Source organism: Denticeps clupeoides, chromosome 4, assembly GCF_900700375.1.
Source record: "Denticeps clupeoides chromosome 4, fDenClu1.1, whole genome shotgun sequence".
NCBI classification, from domain to species: Eukaryota; Metazoa; Chordata; class Actinopteri; order Clupeiformes; family Denticipitidae; genus Denticeps; species Denticeps clupeoides.
The window spans coordinates 24,546,512-24,569,910 of record NC_041710.1 but is presented as its reverse complement, the minus strand read 5'-3'; the positions used below and the strand labels follow the sequence as shown (position 1 = coordinate 24,569,910).

Here is a 23,399-nt window from a genome sequence, read left to right as displayed (position 1 = left end):
TGAACACAAGAACAAACTGAACAAAAATGTCCCTGCAGGAAAGAGCATCAGCAGAATATCGTTGTATATATGTGATGTGTGTGTGTGTGTGTGTGTGTGTGTGTGTGTGTGTGTGTGCTTTTTGGAACATGCAGATTCCCTTTTTGCCCCCCACGTTCAGCCAGACGATTCTCTGCTGCTGCCGTCTAAAGCAATGCCGCAGCCCAGAGCAGAAACTGTTAACGATTTCGCAGCGCTTTCCTCCCACCCTCCTCCTCTCTTTCATCTTTTCCTTCCCCTTCTCCGCCTGCTCCTCTGACCTTTCCACACCAGAGGGTTTCCTCGCTGCGCCGAGCTCCAGTCCGCTCCTGAGTGAGCCTTTTCGTTTTTTACTGTAAGGTTATCTCATATTTTCTCCCTCTCTCTCTCTGCCATTCTCCCTTTCTCCCGTCTGCCACCTTATCCATCTTTCCCCTTGCATACAGACGGAACTGCAGGACGGTGGCCGGAGACGGAGGACTGCCCGAGACCATCAGGTACGGCTGTTAATCTCTAATCAACTGTTAGATGCGCTGCTGAGAAAGTCAGCATCATGCTGAGAGGGGCGTGTTGGGCGTGTGTGGGGCGGCGCTGCGGGGGAACAGTGTCGGGTGCGAGAGGGGAAGTCTGCCTGCTTGTTTGTGTGTGTTTGCTGTAAGTTGCTGCTTGTGTTTTCCATGTCACAGTCACAATATAGGACACTGTTATTACTTCTTTTGCTTTAAAGCTCCGTCCCTCTGATACAAGAAATTATAATTAGCTAATCAGCATATCTTGTATTTGGAAGGAACATAAAAATATGCATTCTGACTATTTATGGATTGTTTGATTGCTTTTTCTCTGTGGCTGCTAAAAAAAAGACTGAATTTTGAGGTTGCTCTAAGAGAAGAAGTAGCCTCCTTTGACGCTTTGTTCAGGATCAATATCTTTTGGGTTTCCAGGATCATTAGGGAGACTGACGTCTTTTACGGTGCATGTGAACTCACTTGTTTGCCTCTGACATGTGACCCAACCGTCTGTCCATGGCTCTTTGAGGCTTTGGTGATCACAAGACAACACAGAGTGGTACAAAGCGTGTGCCATGCAAACGCTCAGCGGCCCGCGTTGATTGGCTCACAGTTTGCCCATTAGCCTGGACTATGGCATGGCTCCACCAGCTTCCTGGAATTATCGAAAGACTCCTTTCGTTAACCTCTCAGGACACCACCGTCTCTAGATCTTCTAGAACTCATGGTTGGCGGAGGTGGTTAGCTAGTGGGGAATTTGTAATGGTCGACCGTTTGCACCATCTGCTGATTTGCACTCTGAGTGGTTTGCAGTGAAGGAATGCAACTTCTAGACCTTTTCTGCCCTTCATTTCTATTCCATTCTGTTCTGAGAAGTTATGAGCTTTTCCCTCAGGATGTCTAGGGGCTGTTGTTCCCCACTGTAGCCTCCTTTTGCTGCATCATGGGGGTACTCAACTACCGCTTTGTCTGATATGTTTAAATGCCCTGCCTTCATTTTATATTTAACTCGTAAGCACTGTGTCATTAACCAGCTCGGCCTACATCCCCTTCAAAGTGCTACCGTTCAGTTACTGGAGACCCCTATTGATCCATTGTTGGTGGGCTCCTGCTGGCGTGCTGCAACTGTTTTTCCTTGTCAAACATTTACCTGGTGGGTCTTTAAGCTGCAAAGATTCATTTACTGGTAATTTGTGAAGTGGCCTCACACCTTCTGGCTTGGACCTTGCCTGTGCAGAGTATGCATGCTCTCCCCGTGTTGGCGTGGGTTTCCTTCAGGTCCTCTGGTTTCCACTCGCCATCCGAAGGCATGTGCACTAGGTGAAGAGGCGACTCTAAATGTGAGTGTGGTCATTTCTGCATGTGCATTTTGCATTTGTGGCCAATAGCACTCTCTTCTTCTGCACTGATCCTATCAGGGATTGTCACACTGGAAGGGCTGGGAAATATTCAGGGTCTGCAGACTGACTGAGACGTTCCACTGACACCCCTCATGAGTGAGTAATACTGACATTATACATTGGGTCTACTTACATTTTTTTGCCCTCCCAATAATAATATCATTTTATACTTTACACTGCTTCCCGGTTGACCTTGTACTCATAGCTAATGTAGCCAGTGGTTTAGGTGTGCGGCGTTTTAGTAAGCGCTAGCGTTGGATTTACTGCCCTGTCACAGGAGCAGGAGAGTGTCCAAATGGCTGTCTGCGGAGATGGACTACTCTGCAGACATCAGATAAAGCTCACTCAGACCTCTTCGCCAAGATAGATGGCCACATTTGCATGGCCCAGCTTGTCAATTTTACCCTGTTCTCTTTCACCCTCTTTTTCTGTCTCAAACTCATTCTCTTGCTCTCTATCTGTCCTGCTCACTTCCACTTTCCTCTCTGTTCTTTATTTCCACTGCTGACTGTGCCCCTTAAAAAGATCCACATTAATTACGGCCAGTCAGGGAATATCATGGCCACTAATGCATTATTCACAGCTGAGTGACAGTCGTCAGTAATTAATTGTCCTGCATTGAGTGGCTCTCCAGTCCGAAAGAGTGACAGTCGACCATGCAAATAAAATAGTGAAGAATGTCAGCTAATGAATGTGCTTGCTAACAAGCTCCTGAGGCAACAAATAGCAAGGGGTTTGGTCATTTGACAAGACAGGCCAAGTGTTTAATTTACTTTTTTCATTGTGCAATTTTTTTATTTTTACAGAAAGTCCAAGCTTTCTTTACTAATTGTTACACAAATGATCTTGATGAAGGAATTTCATGGATATTTTGCAGCCAAAATTCTGCAATCATGTTGAAAATGATGAAATGCTGAAGACCTCTGTTTGCATCGTTTACTGTTTATTGTGCCAGGAGCAGATGAATATTATATTTTTATTAAATACTTTGGCACATTGAAAGAGCAACAAGCCAAGAAATAGCCTATTAATATTAGGGACAAAATAAAGCCATTAATCGAACATACGTGTCATTTTAAAAATTTTTAGCAAATGACCAAAGGCAATAGAGCATTAGAGCTTTCTACTACTTTCTACTACTGGTTGATAATCAATAAAATTCTATAAAAAAAATTAAATCATTCTTATTTTCCCCTGAACCAGCATACAGAAACATGTTAATATCAACAACTATAAAAAGCATTGTTATTTTAATTGTTATTATATTTATCATATATGTATCTAGCATTCATTGAAAGTTTATGGAAATGCTTTAGGCCTACTCACATTGGTGTTATTAAATTAATATATTTTCAAATGGTCCTTTGTGTAAAATCTTGATAAGCTTTTATGAAGTCATTAATAAACATTTATGGCTTAATTCCTACATGGCTTAATTCCTACATGACTTGGTCTGTGAATTTTTTTTTCTTCCATAAAAAGAGATGTGTGAAGGTAAGTCAAGTGATGGCACATTGAAGGACACCTCCCTCTGTCTTCCTCTCGCTCACTCTCATAAGAAGCTGGCAGCGAAAACAGTGCCATATTGCGGACGGCCATCTTGTTTTCACCTCCATATGTTTTGTCTGATTTTAAAACCATTAAAATGCTATTCACGCCTTGTAATGCAGAGCTAACTATGTCCCAAGGGCTTCTCAGCACAGGTTGACAGTGACAGACAGAAGCTGTTGATCACAGATTCACTCTCTGCAGATTACTGGAATTTAGCCTCTAGCATATTCCCTAATCTCCATAGAGCCCATACCTCAAACACAGCCACTCTCAAGTGTCTTTTGGAATGTTTCGGTTATTATTTATCTTGGGAAGCAAAGTTTTCCCGATCTTCCCATAAATTTAACAGCATGATTATCACGTGCCTCTGGCAGTATGCGTCTTCCTTCAAGTGAAAAAAATGGCACTGACAAATGCAGCAGATGCTCCAAAGTCTGTAGACCAAAAGCAATAAATGATGCATGACCATGTAATTTATGATGAAGCTGAAACAATACAGTGTTTATGAAGAGTGATGGATGCTGCTTTTATTTGCTCAGTGTTGGTGTGCCAATTGGGAGTAGAGCTTTCTCCTCTGGACATGCATCCTTCATGTTGTAGCAGGAGATGACAGTTAGAACAGAGCAGTGATGAGTTCTCCATTTAAACTGTCAGCAAATTACATAATCTTTCATAATCTTATTATTGTCCCAGCTGTGATTTGACTGCACGATTCCCTCCCCAAAACCATCCAGGCTGAACATTTTATTAGCGGACAGAGGTGTCAAAAAAACATTTGCGCCTCATCAACTAAATAGACTTTTTGCCTCGGTTATCAGTGTGATTAGAGAACTGAATTTAGCATAGCAGACTGTAAAAGCAGCACTTGTAATTGCTGGTTAGGGGGTGTGGTGACACTCACATATAAAGCACCACCTGATGTGTATCTACTAACTCACCAGCATCTATTAGCCTTGTCAGTGTCACAGCCGTGTTCCAAGTATATCGCCATTGTAAATAATAGATGCATTTGGTCTATGGCACAGTAGCGGTTACAAGAATGAACAGTTTCTAATTTATTAACACTGGTAAATTATTGTTGCAGTTACAATAAATGTTGTATGTAAAAATGGCACCAAATGTTACAGAAAAACTCAAAAAAAAAGAAAGGAGAAAGGGATAGAGGAAGAAAAAGATAAGCCAGGAACCAGGCTACAGAGAGGCCCTTGAGAAACAAACAAAAAAAAAAGGTCCAGAAAGCTGGTATAGAAGAGCCCTCAATGAAGGAGGAGACAGCAAGCTGCAGCCCCAAAGAGATAACTCTATATGTTTGAGACCCAAAAAAGTTGCCACAGACCAACCAGGATTGTTCTTTGATGTCTCTGCCTCCTTCAAACAGATGTAGGAACACGTTGGTTCTTCCCCCCGACAAGGACTTTCTTGTCATGGCACCTCAAGCCATTTGCTGGCCTTTGACACCTGTTGTTTGGGGAAGGTTGCAGCTCGACAGGCAGGACTGGGTCTGGAGATTTAATAATTATTGATTTCACCCATGCTTAGTGTGAAGTTATGAAAGGGGCTCACTTCCTCCTTTATAGAGAGGCATATTTGCCTTGGTTTACTTATTTTTTCCATGGACATTACCATATGTGTGATGGGCAGTGGTGGCCTAGCGGTTAAGGAAGTGGCCCCATAATCAGAAGGCTGCTGATTTGAATACTGATCCACTGAGATGCCACTGAAGTGCCACTGAGCAGAGCACCGTCCCAACACACTGCTCCCCGGGCGCCTGTCATGGCTGCCCCCTACTCACTCAGGGTGATGGTTAAAAGCAGAGGACACATTTCATTGCTTTTTTAAATTGTGATTTTCCAATAAAATGCCATTTGCTTTAAACACTGAACTTTGGTGATCGTGTCCCTTTTTATGTTGTAGAGTTGAACAAATCTGCCGTAACACAGTAGCAATAGCAACTGTCTGAGCTGTTGTTTCTCATGTGTGTTTACATCCTCAACCTCCCCAGTTGCTAACTGTTACAGGAAGTTGTATTTTTTTATTGGCTTTGTGAAATCGAGGTCAGGGGTAAAACTAACAGGATGATACCGAGCCAAAACATCTCTGCCATCTTGTCAAATTTGATTGAGCCAACAGTGAATGTAAGGTGACTGTAGCTTCTCTCACATAAGCCTGTGAATCACTGAATTCACCACGGTAACTGCACATTGGTAACTTCACCACGGCAACTGTACTTTGTCATATAAAAGCATTGGAATAGATGGTACAAACTCCTATGCTTATGCAAGCAAGCATGAGCACTGAATCCACAAAAACATGGCATCCATGTTGTGTCTCATCACTTTTGTCTTAAGCAGTTTATCAGCGCAACTACAGGCCCAAAATATGTAAATCCATAATCCTCAATTAGCAGTGTTACTCTGAGGTAATAGAGGTAATATAGTTAACATATAAATGCAAGGCCAGGTGACCAAAGCTGACCAGATGGCATTTTCTTTGAATGGAAGCTGTCGTGCCCACGTCACGCCAGAGCTCCAGTGCCACGAACTGATAATTCCAGGCTTTTGCTCCTGGATGGTCCTGTCTTCCCCTGATTATACCAAATGTGTTCACCTGTCTGTCTGTCCTCTGCCTGCCGATGCAGTGAAGGTCTCATGAGGGGGTTGAGTATTGCTTGCTGTTCCAGCTTTGCTTTTGGCCATCAGTCTGCGCTATTTTGAGTAGTTTTCTTCATGAAAAATTCATTCTGAGTTGAGTTTTTGTGCACCTTGCACGTACACATGACAGATACTGATCCAGTATCCTTCTAATATCCTTCTTGACAATGCACCATCATTGATTAAATAGTAAAAAAACTAAGTTCACCAGATTCACCCGAATCTTAATCTTAAATTAAACTTTTGTTCAAATCCTTTACATTCCTACAAATGTATTTAATTTAAGTGTGACAATGTTTATCATATGACAGCATAATAAAATAAATACCAATCACAATTAAACATCAAGGTCTGTGTATAATACAGAGTGTAATAAAAGGGGAGGGGATTATGTTTCATTCCCAAAGCCTAATAATGAATTAATACTCAGAGCGATGACAGAAATGTTTTGATGGGAATTAATAGGTATTATTCTTTTGCTGTTAATATCTGCATACATGTACATCAGTTAACATTAATCTTGAGGTCTAGTGGAATATTTCCAGATCCAGTGAAATCTCTCACTTTAAAAACTCTTTTCAATCATCTTAGTACAGCTCTCTTTTGCAAACTTTCTATTCTGTTTTTTTTTCATGGAAAAGGACCCCCTAAATGGTAGCGTATGTACATTTTAAAAGTAATTTCATGTACAGATGTAGTATGAACAAATTCCTGTGAAATAAAAATTTCCATGCAATGTACCCTCCTCACCATGTAACAAAGAGTGAGTGATTAACCTCATTATCCCATCATGGATGGGCTACCATAATGTTTCATTTCCTTTGGTGTAGCCAGTTTAACATTTTAGTGCTGTGACCTCTGTAGTCGCGCCACATGGTTCTGTAACATCTGTCCACCAGGAGATTAATTTACTGCGTCTACTCTCATATCTGCCTTAGCATCCCATGATATTGCCTTTTGCATTTAACAAAGCACCCCATGCTGGGGTATTTCTGAACAGCTAAATATAGCCATTTTTCATATTCCCAGACACAGTAAAACAAGGTTGAGGCCTGGCTTATTGAAATTCATGAAGGGAGCATTACAGAGAGAGAAATAAGTAGTTTTTTTTCTGGAAGAGGTAGTTGGAGCACAGCCATTTGTTAAAAATGCGTTTGAACGGATTCACGTGAAATAAATGTTAACTCTGCTGACAGCACATTAATAAAAGGAGCAGATTTGACTTAATGGGACGAGGGGAGAGGTTCGGGGAGCGGGGGAAAGAGGGGGTCTTATCTCCACTTAGCTGCTGTCTGTTGGCAGCCACGGTCGCCCTCAGGTGGTCCCTGCTCCTTCGCAGCCTTCCAGCCTCTGCAGTGCTGCTGTGACTGGATTAATGGACATAAGGATGGCCAGTGGTGGGAAAGGGGATTCAGTCGTGGCTCAGGGCTGATGGTGAGATGTTGACAGTTCCAGACAGGTGACAAAGAATGTGCGATTTTCTGCCCATCAGGTGATAAGATGTTCATGTGTGATTTGTTTGGACTTTTTTTTTTTTTTATATTTTGGGTCAGAGTGTCGCCACATGCAGAGCACACAAACGCTACAACTCTTGCCTTCCATCACCTGAGTAGTGCCAAGCGAGCCCGCTCTCCTTTTGTTTAATCTTTTAAGTACACCGAATTCAGAGTGCGCCTCGGCATTCATTTAAATGAGTTATGGAAAAATTCCCTCAAGGGTAGCATTGCCTGAGGCGTTGCTGATGAACAGCGTCACTGCGTAGTCTGCCTTAAAGCTCAAAAGATGCTGGCTTAGCATAAGAAAGAGCAGCTAAAAAAAGCACTTTTTTACTACAAACACGGCACGACTCCGGCTCTCTTGAGCAGCCTTGTCTCTTAATGTGTGTCCGATAAGGTGGTGCTACAGTAAAGACTCACACAAGGACAGCTAGGACATGACCGACATCATGAATGCTGTTCTTCCAATGCCACCGCGCTCTGAGCTGTTCCAGAAAACAGGTGATTGGTTGGTTGGTTTTACAAAATCAACAAATATTACAGATGTCTTGGATAAAGACTGAAATATGGGTCCTTTATTGTTTCATTTTTGTACATTTTGTGATCTGTCTTAATACTACTGACAGATTACGGAATGTATTCTGTTCATGTGTTGAACCAAATAATGGCAAATGACTAAAGCCATAAACAGAAACGTTTTGTGTGACAACATCATTTGTCTACAGATGTTCAATTATAGTTCATTCGAGGGAGACCATGGCATTTTATTGTATGAAATAAATGTTTACATTTACAGCATTTATCAGACGCCCTCATCCAGAGCAACTTACAATCAGTAGTTACAGGGGACAGTCCCCCCCTGGAGACACTCAGGGTTAAGTGTCTTGCTTTCCACCCGAAATGTTGGATCACCTACTAACCACCAAGAATTCTGGCTCTCAAAGACCTGTTAGTTCATCTTCAAGAATCCTTCCCCTCATCCTCCACTCATTGTCTCTATTAATTGCTCCCGACTTGTAGGTGCTGGTTCTTAGTTTCTTTTTTATGACCAGTTCTTGCACATAAAGTAATTGACATGATAAAATTTCAACTGGTTTTACTCCACAATATCTTCAGGGTACTGGAACAAAATTTCAGAAAAATAAAACTCAGACTCCAATCTCTACTATGGACAAGACTAAAGAGCTGTCTGAGGATACCAGTGACAAACCCAGATCTGCACAAAGCTTGGAAGGGCTACAGGACAATAAGCAAACACCTTGGTGAGAGGCAAACACTGTTGGTGCAATTGTTAGAAAATGGAAGAAACTCAAGATGATTGTCAGTCTTCGTGGAGTGTCAGTGATCATTCCAGAACTACACGGGAGGACCTGGTCAATGGCCTGAAGAGAGCTGAGACCACAGTCTTAAAGTTTACCATTGGTAACACATTACTCCATCATGCAAGGTCCCCTTGCTCAAGCCAGCACATGTCCTGTCTGAAGACCATCTGAATGAGCTGAATCTCTGTGTTGCCCAGCAACAGCAATGAATCCTGAATGATCTAGAGAAGATCTTTATGGAGGAGTGGGCCAAATGCTGCAGTGGGGACAAACCTGGTCAACAACTACAGCAAGCGACTGACCCTCTGATAATTGCTTCTGTACCAAACATTAAGTTCTGTTTTCTAATTCTTCAGGGGCTTTATTACACAAAGCATGTGACAAGGTAAGCAGCACCAACAACAGAGACAAACAGGGCCACTTTAAACATGCACATACAAGTAAAAACAATCAAGAAAACACAGGACAAACATGAAACTCCGGTCCGAACCCCATATCCAGATCCTGACAAAAAATTATTCATAAAATGGACAAATGCTAGTTTGAATGGATAATGCTGCAGGTTTGGCTTATTCTTTTTAGTCACTCTGAATTTGTTCTTGTCATTTTGGCCACTCCCGTTAGAGGTCACCACCGGGGATCAGCAAGTCAGGCTCTTCCTGATGCAACCTAACCAAGAAATCCATCACGAGCGCCTGGGTCATATGCAGGCTCTGAACAATTTCATCTGAACACATCTTCCTCAGTAAGAACAAGTCTTGTGAGGCTTAGTTGTTTGGCCTTCATGGAGGAGAAGTCCCCTACATTCACTCCACAGTACACATGCTGGGAAAGCACATCAATTCAATAGTTCTCTGGAGTTCTTTAAGGCAAATCTCTCTCTGTCTCTCTAACACACACAAGCAAACTTAGACAAACAAAGAAAGGCCCACTGTTAATAATCAGCTGTGTTCTATTTTTGATTAGAACTAAAGCAAGGAATCATGTTTTTAAAAAGAATAATTCGTTTTTTAGAGCATGTGAAATGTCTGTGGGAATTTCTGACTTTTTATGGATCTCCAGTGAAGGTGGATAATTTGAAATATTTGCTTTGTAAGTGACTGGGAGAGCACTGCGTTGATGAATTTCACTCTTGATGTCAGATGTGTGAATGTTCAAAATTTTGGGGTAAGCTCTGGGAAAAGTGTATGGGGGAACTCCATCTGACTCATTTATCAGCATTCCACTGCCTGGCCTTTCTCTGTCCCACAGCCCTCCCCTGCCTTGATACTGTCAGGAATCTCATAAAAATGTCATTAGTGTTTAAATGAGATGCATTATATCTGAACTGTGCACATTTCATTCGGTCCCGCTGTGTCCTGAGTCTCCACAGAGATGGGGATGGCCATCCTTTAACCACTGTGATTAACTGTCCTCAAGGGGGGTTGATTATGTGTGTGAGTGTGTGTCACTTGGATTCTATTTTGGGACCTTTGATTGGTGTCGACTGCCCATTACTATTGAAAGGCATGAATTATTGTTAAATACCAGGAATTTTGTACCTGATCATACTATCACTGGAATGAAGTGATCAATTTACCAACAGCGCTAAATTAAATCACTTTGCTAAGTGACCCATGGCACAGTGTTTGTTAGTCTAAGTGATGATTAAACACCGGGGCGTTTCAGCATACATGCAAAGAATACAGCTTGCCTGAGTTAGAATACAGTGCTGACCTCTTATGCTTAGGTTGTCATTATTTGCATAATGTTAGTATAATAAAATCAGCAGGACCATTTATTTATACAAATGAGTCCTAGTTGCCTTATTTGTGGAAATCAGCTTGAGGCTTGTGGTTTTTCCATCAAAGCGCTGGGATGTCATACATCGTTCTTATGAGCCACTGAGAGATGGTGCCACCATGCATCTTCTCTTTTCAGCAGTACAATGCATACAAAATAGAAATTAAACATTTAAAGCCATGTTGAAGTCAAACCAATCTCATTTTAATGATTATTTTGAGTGCTGGGTACTAGAAGCAGAGAGAGGATGGAGACAGGGTGAAATTAAAATGTCATGTCAGCTTGTTTCATCTTCCTCAGCCCTATCTCATGTAGCTTTTCAAAAGCACATCTTGGACTTGAAAGGAAGGTCAAAAAAATTTTTTTTTGGAAAACCTTTATTTGATTTGATTTGCTATATGTATAAAATAAAAAAAAGTTAAATGTACTGTAGAATGGGTAAGGGGTGAGGAGTGTATGCCCCATACTCACTGTCACTTGGTGTCAGAGCACACCTGAGGACATGGGGCACCAATGTACACACACACTCTTCAAGCACTCATGCCCTCGACCAATTTAGAGTCACTAATAAACATGCCTTTGTTCATGCCTTTGGGCAGTGGGAGGAAACAAGGGAACACTGTAGGACTCAAATGCAAACACGGGAAGAGCATGACAGGGAGCACAGAGACCAAGAACCAAAGCCCCAGCCATGGAGATGAGATGCCACAGCACTATCTGCTGCACCACCACTTGGACCAACATTTATCATATGTGCTTTGTATGTGCACATATATTACAGATGTGTTACGCCAGGCCCCACAATGACATGAACACAGATATGTGTGTGTGACAGGCTGTATCTGATTATTTTCTAACAGAGCTGTATTAATTAATTCATATCATATTTTCTCAATTATACTGTCACAGCACTGGCATTTGCAAAACAGACCACAGTTGGCCAATTTAATGCTCGGCACTTACATATCAGATTCCTCAATCTCCATCTGACAGTGAGTTTGTCAGTGTAATTATAATGTACTGCTAATGTGAGTCTGAAAAAGTGGTAGAAAATCTGGGTAAATAAAGAGAGTTTGACGGCCATTGACAGAAAATGTGAATATAAATGATAAATTAGGATTTATAGTGCACACTCTCTGTGTATGTTGCATTGTGAAGTTATTATAGAAACTGAAGAGCGCATTCATAATAAGTCTCCACACTGCTGATGCGACTGTCACACAGTATATGCCGTGAAAGCATTTGCATTGCATTGGTGCCTTCTGTCCCTTGTCTCTTGAGCTTTATGTCCACTCATCTTGGTGCTTATTCAGCAGTTCTTGCTTGACTCCGTACCTCTGCACGCCCCCTCAGATGATGACCTGAAGAAAGGTAGTGATTAGGAGAAGATTTGTTCCTGTTTGACTGGATCTCCAGGTGGTTGACAGCCCCCTTCTTCTCATCTTCTACTTCTCGACAGCTCTCCAAACTCTTGGAAGTCTGAAAAGGTAGACAGAAAAAATGACAGTGTTTTGGCCTGGAAGAAGAAAGAAGTCTGAAAAAGAGAAGTTGGAGAAGAAGAAAAGCAGATGAAAGTGTTTAGACAGTGTGATTCTAGTTGCTGTGATGTGCAGAGGAGGTGGGAATCAGAAGTAGTGCAGAGTCTGAGCACTGCAGATGCGAATTTAAATGTGCAAAGCTAATGACTTTATATTTTATACTCTTCCAGATCAGTGGCAAAAGTTTGGTAGCAATCTGCAGTTTAGTTATTGACACTTTACCACACTTTACCACATACAGTACAGATCAAAAGTTTGGACACACCTTCTCATTCAATGTGTTTTCTTTATTTTCACGACCATTTACATCAGTAGATTCTCACTGAAGGCATCAAAACTATGAATGACTATGAATGTGGAGTTATGTACTTAACAAAAAGTGGAGACCTGGCCTCCACAGTCACCAGACCTGAACCCAATCGAGATGGTTTGGGGTGAGCTGGACCGCAGAGTGAAGGCAAAGGGGCCAACAAGTGCTTAACACCTCTGGGAACTCCTTTAAGACTGTTTGTCACGTCCATGACGCGGCGGGTGCACGGAGAGGAGGACGAGGAGTGACGAGAAGACGTGGAATGAAGGACGCTTTCACCTGACATCACGAAACCGGGGTTTAATTTGTGAAGCACAAGACAGGGGAGACATCCGAGACGTAGACACTGGTGAACATGGAACATAACATTAAAGACCTGACAGCGGACAGAAACGAACAGGGCAGCTTTATACAATTTACACAGGTGAAAACGATTAGGGAACATTACACATGACAACAATGAAACTCCGGTCCGGATCCTGATCCAGACCGGAGTAACCCCATTTCGGACCGGATCGTGACACTGTTGGAAAACCATCTCAGGTGACGACCTGAGAGAATGCCAAGAGTGTGCAAAGCAGTAATCAGAGCAAATGGCGGCTGTTTAGAAGAAACTAGAATATAAAACATGTTTTCAGTTATTTCACCTTTTTTGTTAAGTACATAACTCCACATGTGTTCATTCATAGTTTTGATGCCTTCAGTGAGAATCTACCAACGTAAATGGTCATGAAAATAAAGAAAACACATTGAATGAGAAGATGTGTCCAAACTTTTGGCCTGTAATGTAGCTACAAGTAAAGAAAACGGCACATTTATAGAGAGGCTTTTGGGTTCAAGGATATAACGAGTAAGTCACAATACTTCATTTAGCTCTGATCTTACCTAATCAACTGTGGGTCTAACAATTTTTCCTTCTATCAGTGACAGAGGTGGGCGCACACTTGAGAAATGTTGACACCCCTGTCAACCCAGGAAGACCCAGCGACTTACAATCAGTAGTTACTGGGACTGTCCCCCTGGAGTCTTTTGCACAGGGACACAAAAGTAGTAAGTGGCTGTGACTTAATGGTCCTCTGGTTCATAGGTGAGTGTCCAACCCACTAGGCCACCAGCACCCAGGGCCTGAATTAGAACCTGTGACCTTGGAAGTGTGTAGCCACGGCATTACTCCCTCCCCATGCCCATTTAACGCCCCCACCCCCCAATTACACAGAGTAATGTGCCATAACCTGGCATTTTATGAGATGGTATAATGCCAAGATTGAACTTCTGTAATATACCCACAATTTATCCTGATTAAAAGGTGGTTGTGTTGTATTTTGCCTGTTGGATGATCTGGGGACCCCGCAGAGTTACATATGATCGCTGTTCTTGTAGCTGCAAAGTATTCCGTTTAATCCTCACTGTGTGCTGCACTGTCTCATTATAAAAAATAGATGGTTTTGTTTCTTTTTCAAGCGATGCAGATGATTAATGATTGTGTGCACTGGGTCATATGGGAGAGTTTTTACAGTTTATGCCTTCTTTTGTAGTGCCACTTTCAGAAATAGCACTGCCGCTTTTTCTTTTTTTTTTTATTTTGTTGCTTTTCCTTTGGTCTTTTTTCCCCTTAGTCCTGTTTTAGTTTCTTTTCTGTCTCTTACATTTTAAAGTGCAGGGGAGCAATCCTTTTATAGCTGAAATAAAGGAGACTTTGAGAGTAAGTCAATGTTTTTCTATCTCTGTTTACCTTGTCTTTCACTTCCTACTCAGTTCCTGTCCTGTCTCTTCCATTCTCCTATTTTCACACTCTTAGTGCTGTACTTTACTTTTACCCCCCCACACACACAAACACACACTTTGCCTCTGTCTTTTTCGCTCCTCCAGCTTAGTACATTTCTCTCTGTCGTCCCTGCCTCTCTGCGTCTCTCGCTCTGTCTCCACCACCTCATTTGCAAGTGTAATGTGCAACTCATATTTTTTATTTATTTTTTTGTGGAAGAAGGAAAGAAAGTGACAAAAGCGGGAGAGCATAACCCCGGTACATTGTGGTTTGATGAGAGAGCAATGCAGTACAAAACAGGTGAAGGTAGTGAGAGGGGGTAAAGGAAGAGAAAATGTACATTTTCAGGTGAATTAAGGAATTCCACGGCCCTACATCAGTGAAAATGAAAGACGCTGTCTTGATTGCTGAAGAAAACCTAAAACAGGAGTTTCACCGACATGACAGAGGTGAAGAATGCGTCAATTTAAATAGGCCGCCTCATTTTTCTTTACTCATTGAACACATTCGACACGTTAGACTATAATCTTTATGCCTTTTTATCTCACAATTTTCTTTTAATTCCCACACTCATTTCTAAACACACAGTGCCACAGTGTCATTTTCTGAAGCTAATTTGATGACAAACGGTATAATAGGGTCTCAGCTACTGAAAATGAAACATGTGAATCGTCCAGAATGAGGCTGCTGCCTTTTTAGATGTTAAATGCTGGTCCTCTAATGCCACAGTACTTCCTTCAAGGGTATGCAATGCCATACTGCACGAGGATGAGCATGGTTCTCAGTGAAAAGGAAGTTTATTGACAACAATATCTTTGCACCAAAAGGGCAGAAGACGGGAAAACAGGAGAGTAAAAAGTGTGTGTGGAGGCACACACATAGACGGCAATGGCCATTGTTGGTCCAAACAACTCCATGGTCAACACTCCGGCCATTGAGGATGCAGACTGGCTCCCTGGCCCCTTGAACCCTCTTCTTTCCCAAGCCTCTCAAGCATAGACTGCGCCTGCTGTAGCCCATACAGAATGGCTCCTGAAACAAGTTTTCTAGTCTCAGTACAAACATGTCTGATCTTGGACGATTTTAGTGACACTGAATAGCACACTCCTGAATAGCGGCATATATATAAATCCTTTGTCTAGTCCATATCGCATGTTTTAACCCACTACCATGGTTTGGGTTTATATTTGCCTATATTTACTCTGACCCAGTTATCTAGTCTACATTTCCTTTTACGGCGTTTAGCAGACGCCCTTATCCAGAGCGACTAACAAGCAGTAGTTACAGGGACTTCCCTGGAGACACTCAGGGTTAAGTGTCTTGCTCAGGGACACAATGGTAGTAAGTCGAGATTGAACCTGTGACTTTATGATGTTCTGGTTTATAGGTTTATAACCCACTAGGCTACTACCAGTATCATTCTACATTGTGGTATGTCTACATGATGGCATGTCATTATGGAATGGTGTATTAAACAGTTTGAAATATTGAAAAGATAATCATTTGTTAAATGTCAGAATCAGCAGCTGCAATGACTTATGCTGCAGCAGTTTGAACAGCTGTGTTAAATTATGCAATGTACTTACTGCTGTGAGTTCATCCAGAGGTATAACGTAGACATCATTTCATTTAACATTTTCAGTTTTTTTGTCTATTATGACTGTCTTCACACACTCACAATTTTTTTACATAGTGTGGTTGGGAGGGATATTTCGACAGAGCCCAAATTCAGCTTTCATCTTTTGCTCGCCTGTTAAATCTGAGGATGTGAGGATGACTTTTAAAATCCTGTTCTCTTGTGAAGGAAAGTCTTTTACTTCTGAAAATCAAATCCCTAATGCACTAAGCAAAACTAAAGAGAAATAAAGTTAACTGAGTGCCAGTGCAGCATCATGCAGCATCACTGAAACTCGGCTCATGAGTTTGATCACATCTCCAGTTGCATTACTGGCCAGGTTGGTTCAAGTCCAAGGAAATTCATGTAGGTTCTTTCCTTAATGATGAAGGCTTCAACAATCTAGTTCTTCATAGAGCAGCACTCACTTATGATTTCAGGAGAATAACTGGCATGGATCTGCAGTGATTTAATGCAGAAGGTCACCGCAGAATTACAAAAAGCTGAACAAAAATCATACAGATTTTCACTGAAAATAAAAACTAATAATAACTTTTGATTCCAATAACAATGCCTCAGGCAATCTTACACCTTTTGGTTTGTTTTTTGACCCAGTGCAAGGAACTCCTGACCAGTTTGACCATTGTTTGATTCCAAGATGAAAAAGACAAATACCTGATATATACCAAAATACATGCTTGCAGGCATCAGCTGACATAACATTTTGTTTACGCAATTCAAACAATATTCAGCAGATATGTAAATTGAGCAATTAAGTGTGTGTACTGTTATTCGTTTGTTAAATCTGCCCATGCAATATGTCTTGCAATGTAATGGGGTGTATATAAGTACCTACTGACATTAAATCATTAACTGGTTTGTAAAATATTAAAAAACTGAATATTTATTAAATATTAAACCTCCAGAAGCCTGCTCTGGCTTTGTTAATGAATGTTCCTGATTCTCGTGGTTTTTCTCTAAAATTAGGACCTACTCTGTGCCAAATTTTTAATGCTTTGGTTTTAATAATTTAAGAAAGCAGCTGAAACTGTTATTATGATAACGTGTTATTTTATGATTTGCCATTAAAGAAAATCTAGTTTCCTGTTTATGAAATCTTGAACAGGTGGAGTGTTCTCTTTCAGCCTCTTTCTCCCCCCGCCTCTTGGTCTCCCTGCTCTTTTCATCTCATTGTCTCCCACTCTCACACAGCCACTTGGCAATCGGGATGGACACAGCTCTGTCCCTCGAGGTGTAATCTATAAATTAAGCACACACAATGGCAAGGATGTAAGAAGTGGCAGAGAGACAATAAAAAAGAGAATTTTTTGTTGCCAATCAACCCCCATTGGTTGCCCCATTGGTTAAATTTTACCATCAAATTGTCTTGCATGACATCATTTTTTTGTCTTGTGATATTTTCCTGGTTTGTTTATCCTCTTCTAGTTATTATACTCACCACATTTTGCAAGACAATAGATGTGTTTTTATGAGCAAACATTCAAAAAGTTTGAATAAAACTGAGATCGAAGGAAATTCCAGATCCTGGAGAAACCCTGGTTTTTGTTTTCTGTGCCATGGTTCATTGGTGCTTCCAGCCTGCCACATGCAACATTAGGCTGTTGAACAATCCCCTGATTCTAATTAAGCAAAAACGTTCTGGTAGGGTGGCTTGCAGAATCAGAGAACCAAAGCACTGAGGAACCTGACAGCGCCTGGTCTACTTCTTATATTTCATCTTATATAAACAATGGATTCAACTACCTCTGTTCATATAGTTCATCATGTTATTAGACTGGTTATTAGAATTATGTCAAAAATGAATTCTTCAGTACATTATTATGGCCTTAATTAATCCCACACTGTCATTAGATGATATTTATGGCCTGTGTATATGTGTAAAATTTGCCCAGATTTCTGCCTGTCTATTGATTTTAGGCGCAATTTCGCCCAGATACTAACAATATGCAAAATATTGATATTAAACTTAGTGAGATAAGCATACTTCATTCTCTAGCATCTCATGAGGCCTTCACAGTATTTATTAATTACACCAAAAGACTTGGTGGTAGTGGCCTAGTGGGTAAGACCCTCACCTATGAACCAGACGACCCAGGTTCAAATACCACTTACTACCATTGTGTCTCTGAGCAAGACACTTAACCCTAATTTGATCCGGGGGGGGGACTGTCCCTGTAACTACTGATTGTAAGTCACTCTGGATAAGGGCGTCTGATAAAGGCGATACATGTAAATGTAAATGTAAGATTTGGCAAATATAAGGTTGTCTAGTTCTTGATAATCTGTCTACTAGGTACCAGTTGTCTGTAGGCAAGCTCGTGTTTGTGATGTCTGCTGATAGCCTGTGAACATGGTGTATTAGAAACAAAGTAATTGAATGTGACGTGAAAGTGATTGTTACATGTGACACCACAGCGCAGCACCAGGTGCACACAGTGATATGTGGCCTCTGCTTTTAACCCATCCATGTGGGAGCAGTGGGCAGCCATGAAAGGTGTGGAGGGAGCAGTGTGTGGGGATGAAACCTTGCCCAGGTGCCCCTCAGGATTCAGGATTTGAACAAGCAACATTTTGTTTAAAAGGGACAAAGGGAGGAGATGGCACCTCACTCTACTTTTACTTTGAGGTGAATGTTGGGTGCGTGTAAGTCAACAAAATGTCAATAAAGATTATGTTCTGGGCATCCCTGAGAGAAAATGTAGGGTGGGTAGCTACTTTATACGCGACTAGTCACTGATGATGATCCTTTATTTCTGTGAATCCTAAAGACTTTACAGTAGCAAACACTACGCTGTGAATGTCTGGCCCATGAGGGTCACAAATCAGACATTCATGCTTGTGTAAATGATTAGGAAGATACCCATCTGTGATATTTGTGATGTAACCCTACAAGATGGTTTAATCATGTGCCACATATACAGCATTGTTAATGATTAATCAAAGATCAGATGACTGATTTTTTGTCATTTATCATAATTAGAAAACTTGAAACATCCAGCTAACGTTAGCTGACTAGCTAATTGAATGAACACAGGCCACAGTATGTTCTACAAGGCAGCCAATGCCATGGAGCAGAAAATTGTAACAGGCATTGCAAATGTGCCAAATGGCACATTAAATAAAGATCGACAAATGCTGGTCCCACCCTCTGTGTAGTCGTGTGCACATCCTGGGGCAATGGTGACCTAAGGATGCGGCCCCGTAATCAGAAGGTTGCCGGTTCAAATCCGGCAAGATGCCACTGAGCAAAGCACCGTCCCCACACACTGCTGTCATGGCTGCCCACTGCTCACCAAGGGTGATGGTTAAAAGCAGAGTCACTGTGTGCTGTGCTGCAGTGTTTCACAATGACAATCCCTTCACTTTCACTGTAACAGTGATTATGGCACAAATGCAAGTAGCATTTATCACTCCAATACCAATCCATCTTTCACACAGAAGTGCCTGGAGTTGTAAAGCTAGCTTTTAAAAGAACATCTGTGTTGAATAAATGTCAATGTTGTAAGACACTGACATATCTGCGAGGTTTACTTTCAATGGTTAAACACAAGTTTTATGTTCAAGCTGCCTCTTTTCACTGCTTTCCCAGTGGTCACCCCCAATCTATCTCTCATCAGCCATGAGCAGTCAGATGCCTGCATGGGCTTCAGACCCCTCCGGAAAACCTTCGGTCTTCTTGAAGTACCCAAGCAGTCTTTCTTTCTTTCCTTCATTTTTTGGTCAAGTCATTGTTTACTAGCATTTCCGAAACCAACATGGCCGCATTCGGGCCTCCATTCCTATGGAGACGATTCAGATAAGGGACTGTGTTGAGTGCACCGAAACTCCATCGGTGACTAAATGAGCACAGGCAGACGGTTTCCGTCACTCTGTGAATGCTGCGATGAATACAAAGCATTTTTGTATTGATTACCGAGCCTCCGCGGGCAGGACTTTTACTTTCTCTGTAAACTGTTCTGAGCGCTGTGCAAATTGGATCTCCTCAGAGCCGGACCCCTCTGTTAACAGGGCACTTTTCAAACAGCTAGAGGGTCCCAGTGATGCTGGACAGACCACCACTGCCAACACCCAATTCGCACAGAGTGGAGCTGCTTTGTGGCTATTTGCATAGTCATTCTGCAATTCTGAGCGGTTTTTGTGCAGTGTGGATGGGAACAAAAAAGTGTGTTAGTGTGTAATGTTATTATGGGCAGAATGTAGAAGTAAACACATCTAAGTGAGTGTTTGCCCTGGAATAAGTGGCAAAATTGGAAAGCTGAGATGTGTTCACATAAAACAACACAGAAAAGGGGAGCAATTGCACTCTCTGCTGCTGTTTACTCAGCGAACATGTTTTAATTGAGAAAATAATTTTCCAGCTGCTCTGAGCTGAAGCTGTGTGTGTGTGTGGGGGGGGTGGGGGGGGGGGGGGGTGGGGGTGGGTGCAGAAAACAAAAACTGAAGCGGAGAAATTATTTTATCCTCATAAATTACTTAGTGTGTGATCAAAGCAGAATGCAGACTGAGCGGGCTACGCCACCAACAGCACCAGCAGGTTATAAGCAGTTCCTAAGCCATCACATGGAAACTAATGTCTTTTAATTTTGTTATCAGTGGTGTCTGAGTGTCTGATGGATAAGACCTAGTGGTGGTGGCCTGGCGGTTAAGGAAGTGGCCCCGTAATCAGAAGGTTGACGGTTCAAATCCCGAGCTGGAAAGGTGCCAATGAGGTGCAACTGAGCAAAGCACTGTCCCCACACACTGCTCACAATGATGAAATGAGCATCTATAATTTATTTACTTAGTTTCAGAAGACACAAAATGCATCTAATAAATTTTAATATTATTATGTCAAATCATCTTAGATCGAGTACAAGGAAATTATGATAAGCCCCAAATGTATACTGCAGTGAGACATCGACCCCAACGACATACAGCTAAAGAAATATCTTCAGTCCATCCGGGATAAGCAGTCCTAGCAGAGTTTCTTCAAACACTGTCTGCAAGCTCAACTTGAAAAAATGTATGCCGCAAAGGATGGGCAAGTGTACATGTATACATATAAAAACTAGAGGTGGACATATATTAATTTTCTTAATCTAGATTAATCTCATTGTAATCTTGGAATTAATCTAGATTAATTGAGATTAAAATGGCTCATTTGAATTCTGCCGAAGGTATTCAGAATATGTGTGCTACCCAAATAATGACTAAAAGTAAATCTTTGAGAACGGGTTTCTCAAGCCAGGTGGCGCATTAGACCAGGGGCTCATCTCCTGTTTCCAAAATGCATCACAAACTGCTTGAGAAAGCTGTTCTACTATGATAATTGGTGATGAAAATAAATTATGTTCAATAAGATGTGTTTACCAACTGTTTATTCAGTTAAATAGCTGCATCCATGTTACCGCGTCACGTTTGATGTGGTAATTTCACAGTTCGAAGACTCGTTCTCGCCCCCTACAGTGCAATTCGGCTAGGTATACATCCGCGCTAAAATATCAAGGTGAGAGTCATCATAGTGTAGCGGTTCTTCTTCTGCGTTGTGTAACTTTTTGATTTCATTTCTTGAACCACAAATGATGAGCTGACACCCAAGAGATTTTCTGTGCAAAGTGTATTCTGTACAAAAAGCAAGGTCGCGTCAGAACATCGCGTCTTTCTGCACCTCTCTCTACAATATACAGAATTAAAAGAACATAAAAAAATATTCACAAAATAACACACATGCAAAATATTCCTAATATGTACATGAATTAAAATGAAAGAAATAACTTTTTGCACACAAACCCCATGCACCTCTCACAGCTCACGCCCTGTGTCCAAGAGACCTGAACCGGGTCTGTAAGGTTCCCGGCAGGACCAGGCCTGTCCCAGCAGGGGACATCCTGACACCTCAGAAAAACCACGAGAACCAGGAAACGTAATCGATCCCACAGACTATTCTCTACCAAATGGTCACAAGATCAAAGATTGACCCCCACGGACAATTATTACCAAATGGTCACGAGAACGGGTGGATGAGATCTCTCCCACAGATTCATCATCCTGAGGATGGCGGGAAAGCCCCTCTCACCTCTGGGGGAAGCAGAAAGGTTCCTTGAGTGTTTAACTTGAATACAATATATATATGGAGGTATCATGACAATACATGCGTGTTTAGATTGATTTTCATTGGCTCAATGTCCCCTGTCACATAAATTAAACAGATATAAGATACAACAAATATGTTATTACTAAAACCAAATCATAAACAACATCAAAGATCTCCAACACTTGAGGGGGTTGTATAGTGACCCCCCCAAAGTGACCCAGATCGAGGATACAAAAGGGAAGGTGACATGCCGTTCTAGGAGTTACTGCATTCAGGTTCTCCCACACATGCGATGGTTTTAAGAACTCTGCTACCTGTTCTTTAATCCAAAGCTGTGTGTAACATCTGTTGGGTATGTTGGATTGATTTTCATTCTATCATTCTATTTTGTTTTGGACAATTAAGGAACTGCATTTACTATATCTGTAGAACTGTGAAGATTATGTGTCATAATAAATGTAACTATTGATATCCTTAATCTCCAGTCTTGTTATAGAATATTCTGTCTACTAAAGTTGTTGGTTATAGGGGGAACTTTCTGATCGTATGGCAACACGCCAGATTTATGTATGTTTAAAGAACTTCTTGATCCTATAGCACGTAAGTAGGTCTTTTATGTGAACCGTAGAGAGTTCCTTTTCTCCTACCCCTGGTGTGATCAGCCTATTAGTCGGTGCAAATCCGCATGGTAGAAAGTTATTTTATTAATTATACTTGATCTATTAACTGGCCACTGTTTTGCTGATCAAGATTCGTTAAGTCAATGCAAATTTGCAGAGTCTTTAGTTCTCCCTGACTTTATAAATTATTCAGTCCCTATTGTCCTCTTCATTCCAACTACCCATCTAAAGTGAATAGTCTTGGTAGTTATATTGGAGTCAGATTATACAGATCTAAGACTATTTATCCGGTTGATAAATAAATTAGTTTTGTAGATTCGTTATTTTATTTTGCGTCAAAAAACGTCATACACGTTAAACCCTTCACCGTCGTATCAAGTTCCGTTATTGGGCTGATAGGCGGGTTTTACAGGTCTCAAATACAAAATAAAAGTCTTTAGAAAATAAGAAACTAAAAGACACAAGAAAGAAGAAATCTACTTATAAATCTAGTGTAACCATTTAACTCCGGCACAATAGCTTGCGTAGTATAGACCCAGCTCCCAAACCAACTTTGTGAATAGATTGACGGCGAATTTTTTTTTCTCGCCCGATAAGAGTCTCACGTTAACGCCGATAATGGCCCACCACTAATAAAAACATAAATCCATTTAAATAAAAGTGTCATCGTGCAAATTGTGTATGAAGTGGATAAGTGTCCTGCAGTCTACCGGTGGTGTTACTGACTGCTG

The 23,399-nt window shown here is 41.4% G+C and overlaps 1 protein-coding gene across 3 annotated transcripts in view; it reads left to right on the top strand.

Annotated features, from left to right (window-relative positions):
• Nucleotides 1-331: 331 nt before the first annotated feature.
• inpp4b (inositol polyphosphate-4-phosphatase type II B) overlaps nt 332-23,399 on the top strand; it is a 200,114-nt gene continuing 177,046 nt past the window's right edge. Inside the window, exons 1-2 of one of the 3 annotated variants that reach the window (XM_028976619.1) lie at nt 332-373; nt 465-515. The gene's annotated coding sequence lies outside the window, so the exon portion shown is untranslated. The remainder of the gene's footprint in view (nt 374-464; nt 516-23,399) is intronic. The other 2 variants (XM_028976621.1, XM_028976618.1) reach the window with 2 other exon arrangements.